Genomic DNA, 8772 nt, shown 5'->3' with positions numbered 1-8772 from the left:
TCGTTTAACAAAATCATACAAACCATAAGTTTCTAAAGTACGGCAGTATAACCACCGTGAAGAAATTACCTCGCGCCCGACTAGGTGTTCTAGCCGCTCCTTTTGCTCTTGGCTAGCAATACGGATCGTTGGCCAGTAGGAGAGTTGTAAATCCAGGTCGTACTCCTCCCTCGAGCTAGAACTCCTTCCGAAAATCGATCGAGCCCTCTTTGAAGCCATAATGTGAAATGGGTATGAAAAATAATTTGAATGATATGGAATTCGAAAATTTATATATATTATTGTAGAGGTGTAGGAAATATTTCAAGCGTTAACCCCCTAGCTTGAACCCCACTGTGATCATACACTAAAGTACGGTGGCGTCTAAAGGGAAAGAAGATAGAGCAAAAGAGTCGCCAACAAGTTTTTTTTTAGGAACTTGTAAACCGTTCACGAGGTGAAGGTTACACCCCTTAACGATCCAAGAGATCGTCAACTCCATAAGGTCTTAAACCAAATAGGGTTCGGGGATGAAGGTAAAAATCCAACCTAAAAGAGATTGAACCTACCCTAATAATAGGCCTCTACTTTATTCTGATCGTATTCATGTGCGCTTTCTAACTAACATGCAATCATTAGATTTACCCTAAACCTGTTTTATCTATGTTGGTTGAATATTAATGCACAAATAAACTATTATTGGCGATCACTTGAATTATAATCAAATTAACCCTAAACAAGATTATTAAATATCTTATTAAGCGTGATTACAAGTACAAATTCCCTTTAAATATGCATAAAAGGTATGATCAAGCAATAAAAATAAATTTAATCAAGCAACATAATGAATCAAATAATATAAAAATTATAATCATAATCGTCATAATTAATCATAACAATTATAAAAATAATCCAAATCATATTAAAGCATAATATTAATAGCAAGATCCTAGGCATGATACTAACAAGATTAATAACAAACCCTAGCATGTCACTAAGCAATAAAAATCAAAGCTTTAGCCCTAACATGATACTAACAATCATAAATATTAGGAAGAACATAAAAGGCATTGTAACAATCATATTTAATTTAAGGAACTTATTCTTTACCCTAAACATGATGCTAGGAAGATCAAAACGCCCTAACATAACATTAGGAATTATAATAACAACCTAAGCATGATTTCTATATCATAATAACAATAAATCAATTAAAGAACTTACTTGGATGCCTCGTACCTCTTTCTAATAACAAAATAAACGCGTTAGTAAATTCAAGGAAAATAATAAACAAAACAATTAAATTAAATAATTGAAAGAAAGATTTGGGACCAAACCCTCAGAAATTAAACCTTTCACGTCTAGGGCGAAGGCAACTTCGAATATGGCTAGGTGTTTCTAAATCTAATGAATGCGGAATTTTTATATTGGAGAGAAGGCTAGTTTAGAAAAAGAGAAAGAAAGAGTAATCAAGAGAAACTTGATGAGAGTTGGTGAGAATTGGTGAATAAGAATTGATGAGAATTGATAAATGGAAAGTGATGATCGAAAACGGAGTTTTTACGACGTTATTTATAAATTAAATCAGCCAAAAAGATAAAATATCAAAACAGAGTTCTGGCACAGATAAAATTTGATTAGCGCCAACGCCGGCTATTGGCGCCAGACGCCAACATTAGCGCCAGGCGCCAATGCTAGCGCCAGGCGCTACAGCTGGCGTTTGGCGCTGATTCAGAAATTCACGCGTTTTCTTAAAATCAGATAGAAATTGCCGTGCAGGAGGATAAAATCGTATTTTCCTCAAAAAATGTTCTTTGATTCTAATTAAAACTCTAAAATAAGTCAAAAGTCAATTTATCAATGCTAATTGAATTAGGAATGAAAAGAACCTTCTAGAAGAATCTAGAAGACTAAAACCATTCCTAATTTCATTAGGAATGATAAATCTATATTAGGCCATCCCCTAGATCATTAGGCCGCATATAAGGCTCAAACCGGGCCCAGTTCAGTAAATTGGCCATAACTTCCTCAATATTCATCGGAATTGGGCTTATAATATATTGTTGGAAAGCTCTTGTCAAGCCCCATCCAACTACACTACTATTGGACCCATATCATGGACCAACAAAACTGGATTGGCTGTTTTCTTAAAATTAGTTTTCAAAAACAGAGAGAAGAGAAAAGAAATTAAAACTATCCGCAACACTAAACTTTCCACACCTTCACTTCATTCGATTATGATTCGACGCGAAAGGTACTCATCACTGGGTTTGGTGTTGGGGAGACACAAATGGGTGTCTACATGAGGATAAAGAGAGGATTAAGAATATGTAAAAATATTTGGATTTGGGTGAGAAATGAAGAGAGAATCTTAGAGAGAAGGTAGAGGTTTTAAGGTTTTAGAGAGAGAAAGTTATGGAGGAAAAGAGAAATGAAGGAAGAAAGAAGAAGGAAGAAGAAGAAAAAGAGGTTAGGTGGCTCGCGCCTCGCCCGATCAGCAATCTTGATTTTCTTATTTGCTGTTCTCGCGCCCGATCGGGCGATCTAAATGCTCGATTTTTCTTCTTCTCTCGCGCCCGGTCGAGCGATCTAACGCCCAAAAATTGATTATCTCTCGCTCCCGGTCGGGCGCCCTTTGCCTGGTCGCGCGGACGAATATGTCCGTATACGTCAAATCTCGCGCCCGGTCGGGCGGTCTTCGCCCGATCAGGCAAAAACACCTGATTTTCTTACGTCGCTCTCGCTCCCGATTGGGCAAGCTTCGCCTGGTCGGGCCCGAGGCTAATTCGACGATTTTTTATTTTCTTCTTTTCAACAGTTTTTGGCTAACTCTTGTCCTTCAAACCTGTACAAACACTCATAAAACTCATTAAATTCCCTCATCTCTCCTCTCATAAGAAAAAGAAAGAAAAACTAGTCTACAAAGCATTGAAATACATGTTGCCTCCCGCAAAGCGATGGTTTATCTAGGTCCCGCACGACCTTCTTACCAAATACAAGAACTAGGACCCTCATCGACCTAACACTTGGTCTGGTGGTTTCTCACCCGGTCGAGCGGTGTTTAGGCCACAACGCGTCTTCCTGACATACCTTGTGGGACGCCAATTCACTTTATCTGGTGGATCCTCCTTGACTTGGATTGGGGGCTCTTCAATGCTACGCACTAAAGATTCCTCTTTGATCAAGGGTTGCTTCAAATTGTCATTACATTTAGCACTTGCAACTCGATCTGGCGGAACACTTACTGTAGGCTCAATTTCCACAACTTGCTTGATTGTTTCCACCTTTTCGTCCTCAAAACCAAGACCGACAGTTTAGAGGGCTCTTTCTATCGCATCAACTTCCTTCTGCCATTTGTCTATCTCATCTGAAAGGGATGCAACACAAGATACCACCTCCAAGGGATCTTTTACAAGAGCTTGGGGCTTGTTAGAATAATTATGAACCACATTAACACTAAAGCACTTCTTCTCTGTCATGGGGCTTTTAGGGGTATTATTAAGATTAAAAATAATTTTATCGTCCCCTAATGATAGTGTTAATTTGCCACTTCTCACATCTATAATTGCTCCTGTAGTGTTGAGGAATGGTCTACCCAAAATAATTAGGGTATGCATATCCTCAGCCATATCAAGAACAATAAAATCAACGGGTATGTAAAATTTACCTACTCTAACAGGAACATCCTCTAAAACACCTAAGGGGTATTTGAAAGAACGGTCAGCCATTTGTAGAGTAATATTGGTAGCTTTTAATTTACCCATATTTAACATGGAACACACAGATAATGGCATAACACTAACGCTAGCACCCAAATCACACAATGCATTATCGATCATTAGATTGCCAATATGACAAGGGATAGAAAAACTACCCGGATCTTTTAATTTAGGTGGAGATTTATTTTGAAGTATGGCACTACACTCTACAGTGAAAGCTATTGTCTCTACCTCACTAATAGACCTTTTTCTTGTCAATATTTCCTTCATAGATTTTTCATATGTAGGAATTTGTGTGATTAATTCAGTGAATGGAACTGTTACCTTCAAATCTTTTACCATCTCCAGAAACTTACCAAACTACTTATCCAAATTTGTTTTCAAGTGACGATTGGGGAATAGAAGTTTGATAACTGGCTTTAGAGCATTATTGCTCTTATCTGGAGTGGCCACCTTCTTTGGAGTCGTACCCTGCAATGTAGAATTAGATGTATTAGTATTACTCTTTAGCCCGGCCTGCAGGGTTATTAGCTACATTGTCAGGTTTAACGGAATCAAGATTAGAATTATTTATTAAAACAGGTTCATTGTCTCTAGGCATAGGGGGCCCTTCATAGTTTAAACCACTCCTTAGAGTAATTGCATAGGCTTGATCCGTAGGCCTGGTCGGCTGTGCTGGTAGAGTTCCCTGTTGACGGGCTTGTAGAGTAGCGGAAAGTTGCGCAATTTGATTATCTACAATTTTATTGTGTGCCAGAATTGAATCAATTTGTGCATCTCTACTCTTCACGTGCTTCTGCATATTAACCAGCATCGCTCTAATTTCTCCCAAAGAAGGGTCGGAAGATGAGGAGGGTTGTTTTGGTTGGTTCTTCTTGCCAGCATTGGGATGGTAATATTTCTGCTGTTGTTGCTATTGTGGCACCTGTTCTTGTGGTGGATTTTGGACATTGGTGCTCCGGTAGGAAAGGTACGGATGATTCCGGTACCCGGGATTGTAGGTGTTGGAGTATGGGTTATTCTACCTATAAGCTTGAAAGGCATTAACTTGCTCCACGGAACTCCTGCAATCTTGCTCCCAATGACTTAATATTCCACAATTTTCACAGAAAGCCTCATTAGCATTATTATTAATTGCAGAAACATTAGCTACATTAGCAGTGCTAAGATTATCTAATTTCTGGCAGATAGAGGTTAATTGAGCTTGCAAAAAGGATACAGAGTCAACACTATGCTTCCCCTTGTTAGCAAAGCCTCTAGGATTCCCATATTGGGAATTATGTATCGCCATATCTTCGATAACTTGACCTGCATCATCAACATTAAGATTCATAAACCTCCCACTAGATGCAGAATCTAAGATTATTCTAGACGAATTTCCAATGACATTGTAAAAGGCTTGGATTAACTGCCATTGTGCCAAATTATGGTGGGGGCATTCTCTTTGTAGGTCCTTGAACCTCTCCCAAGCCTCATATAAAGTTTCATCATCTTCTTGGGCAAAGTTCTGAATTGCACTCCGTAGTACGGCTGTTCTCTCTGTAGGATAATACTTATTATAAAAATTCAAAACAAGAGTTTCCCAGTCAGTTATACCAAGTGCAGTTTTATTTAATCCATTAAACCATAATTTGGCTTTTCCAGTTAAAGAGAAAGGAAAGAGAATCTCTCTGATTTGGTCTTGTGTGACCCCAGCTTGCCTGATGGTATTACAGTACTGGCAATAGTCTGCAATATGAAGATTTGGGTCTTCACCCTTAGCTCCACTAAATTTCTTCCTTTCTATCATCGTTATAAATTGGGGTTTAATCTCAAACTGTACCCAATCAAGAGCCGGAGTGGGAGTAAGGTGTGGAAAATCTGTAAGCTTTGGTTGTGAGTAATCATTAAGCTTCTTTGGAGCCGTCATCTCTGATTCTGGATCTGATGATACCTCTAAATCGCTAGAATCAATTGGAGGATCTCGGTGATGATTATTATCACCAGAATCCGCCAGAATTTGCTTGTAGAAATTCTTCTGTCTATGGAAGGATCGTTCGATCTCAGGATCGAATGGGATGTACCCTGATCTGGAACACCTGGGCATAAACAAAAAAAAAAACCTAAAAGCAAATATGAGACTTGACTCAAAGAACTAAAGTTCTCTGAGACAAAAAGAAATAACCTAGGCTACAAAAATAATCAGAAATAAAAATAAAACCGTTTCCCCGGCAACGGCGCCAAATTTTGACAAGGCTAAAGTCGTATCACCTAATCAAAAGTAATTCCTAAATCCTCTAACTAATATAAATAGGGAAGTAGGGTCGAATCCACAGAGAAACGAGTCTTTCTATTCCTTATTAATTAATATAATCTAGATTATAAAGAAACCAAAATATTATTATCGAAGGAAACTAAACTACGAAGATTAAGAATAAGGAGAAAACAATATATAAAAGGTCTAGGGTATAGGTTCACCAATAAATAATAATCCAGGGAAAAACATAATGATCAATTATCAATGCATAAATTAATCAGATTATAAAGGGCTTTCGCTACGTATTACAATCACACAATTAATTTACCGGTATTAAATCTCATCTCTCGAATCTCGACTTAACCATTTATAAATTAACCTGCCTATTGAAACTAAACCTAAACATCAATTCTCATCTTTCAAATCTCGAATCAATATTGTCAAACTCATGCATAAAATATCTGCGCAAATCTAGTCATAGAGCATTAAATCAATCAATAGGAAATTAATCTAGTATTGACAATTAACAACAATAAATTACCCCTTCATATTATTTATGGATCCCCACAAACCCTAGAAATAGAACTACTCACACATAATAAAAACTAAACTAATCAAAGCAATAAAACAAGACATGATCAAAGGAATAAAATAAATAACTAAGATTAAGAGAAGAGAAATCGTTACCAAAGAAATCTGGAATTAAGAATAGAGTTAAGAACAAAGTATATGAGAGAGAAACTAAACTAAAAGCTAAGTAGAGAGAGAAAATCTAAGAAAGAATTTAGAAAGAGTAAAAAGAAGATCCTAAACTCGTTTTACGGAAAATTATTTATACAAAGTAAGAATCCTGAACTAAAACAAACTTAAACGACGCTAATCGTCTCCTAACAATAACACGCGCCCGATCGGGCGAGGCACTGCCCGATCGGACGCGCCTTTTTCCTCTCAAGTATGAATCTCACGCCCGGTCGGGCGCGATTTCGGGCGCCAGCCTTTGCTTCCCTCGCCCGGCCGGGCGCGCCTCCGGGCGCCAGCCTCTTTGGCCGGGCGGTTCTCTTGGGCCACTATTTGGACTTCGATTGGGCTTCAATTCTTCGGGCCAATCTGGATTTCCTCTTCGGTTCTTGAATACTTGGTCCAAATGCCCCGGTATCACATATACGGAGCCCTTAATCACCGGTTCGATGGCTCTAACCGGCCCTAGGCTATAGAAACTGGTCGTGCTTTTCCAATGATCGTAATTGCTCCATAATATCTCGGGAAAATGCTCCAAAAGTGAAAATCCCTGCAAAAGTCAACCAAATCTACGAAAACACTAGAAAACACCAATTAGTAATAAAAGTGACTCTAAAGAGCCAAAAACACTACTAATTATGACCAAGGGACGGGGGTAAAATACTATATAAAATAGACACATCAAAATTAGAGGCCTATTATTAGGACAGATTCAATCCCCTTTAGGTTGGATTTGTACCTTCATCCCCGAATATCCAGTCATGTTTGCAGACCACTATGGAGTTAGCAATCGCATGGATCGTGAAGGGGTATAACCTCACCATGTGAACGGTTTACAAGTTCAAAAACTTGTTGGCGACTCTTTTATAAAGTGTGTTGCTATTCCCTACCATATAAAAAGTGGGAAGTTGTTCTTATGAATAGTGTACAAACCTTTTTGCCCTTCAAAATGTTTATATACCTTCTTACCCCTTTATAATCCCTACCCATTAATGAGTTTTGCGCTTTAATTTCTATCTCCTCAATCTTTATTCACCATCCCTGAGTAGAAGAAAACCCAGAAGACCAAGCTCAAGAATTGCTAGAGTTTGTAACTTTTTTTTTTTTTTTTTTTTTTTTTTTGAGAAAACTGGTAGTTCTTTTATAATTCCAACAATTTATATACTTGGCTTTCCTATTTCTCCTTAATCTTAATGTCTCCTTCACCTTAAAAAAAAAAGGTTAGTATTGTTCAATGCATTATTTCACACGGCGACTAGCAAGAATTTGAAGTAATAACTACCACCTTGGCAACCAAGCTAATGTACTTTTAGATTGCATCAACAACATCCCTAACTAGACTTTGGGTTCTAAAGTGGGCTATAAAAGCCGTTTCCTTTTCCTAGACTCTACTAAAACAACTTAGCAACAACATGAATAAGTACACAGTGCTTCTTCATACAAGAACACTGCCACATACAACATATTATGCTCAATGTTTGGTTGTAATTGTTGCTTTTGAACCTTTTGTTTGTAACATTTTCAAGGTTATGATTTAAGAATATTATGCGTTAGGTTAGATGCTTTAGTTGTTCCAATAAACATTAAAACTATGGCCTAAATTCGTAAGGCTTTATTAAAAAAAAAAAAAACACTTATTTTAAACACATAATGTAAAACAGTAATCGTCCACAACTAAAGTAATCGTTGTTCCACCCAAACACTGCCAAGTTTTAGCTACACTTGTGATAATTTTTTTTTTAATAGAACACTTGTGATAATTACGTACACATGTGATAAATATATATTGTCATTCCTAAAGACAATCTGAAAAAAAGCTAACTCGAAATGGCTAGCCATTCCGCGCGCGTTGGCTGTCCTAGTATAAAGAAATGGAAAATGTTTCGGGGGTTTTTGTCCCTCGGGAGAGTTACAACACTGAAACTGGATTCAACTGAGGACGCCTGTACCTGCAAAGCAAACGGACCGCCGGATGGTCGGTGGTCCGCCTCCGAAGATTAAGTCAGTAAACGTTCGAAGATAAAACGTGCGGAAGTAAAGTTATCTGCTTGGATTCCAAGCTCAGGTAAAGTGTTGTGTGTTCCTTGAAAACGACAGCTT

General features: G+C 37.8%; 1 non-coding gene across 1 annotated transcript; it reads left to right on the top strand.

Annotated features, from left to right (window-relative positions):
* Positions 1-5119: 5119 nt before the first annotated feature.
* On the top strand, positions 5120-5226 carry LOC145625802 (small nucleolar RNA R71). The gene has a single exon (XR_014110704.1). It is a non-coding gene; the product is annotated as a small nucleolar RNA R71 (small nucleolar RNA).
* Positions 5227-8772: the final 3546 nt, after the last annotated feature.

This window comes from Chenopodium album, chromosome 3 (genome assembly GCF_948465745.1).
Source record: "Chenopodium album chromosome 3, dcCheAlbu1.1, whole genome shotgun sequence".
Taxonomy (NCBI): Eukaryota; Viridiplantae; Streptophyta; class Magnoliopsida; order Caryophyllales; family Amaranthaceae; genus Chenopodium; species Chenopodium album.
The sequence above is the reverse complement of the archived record's forward strand: the minus strand, read 5'-3'. Positions and strand labels throughout refer to the sequence as shown.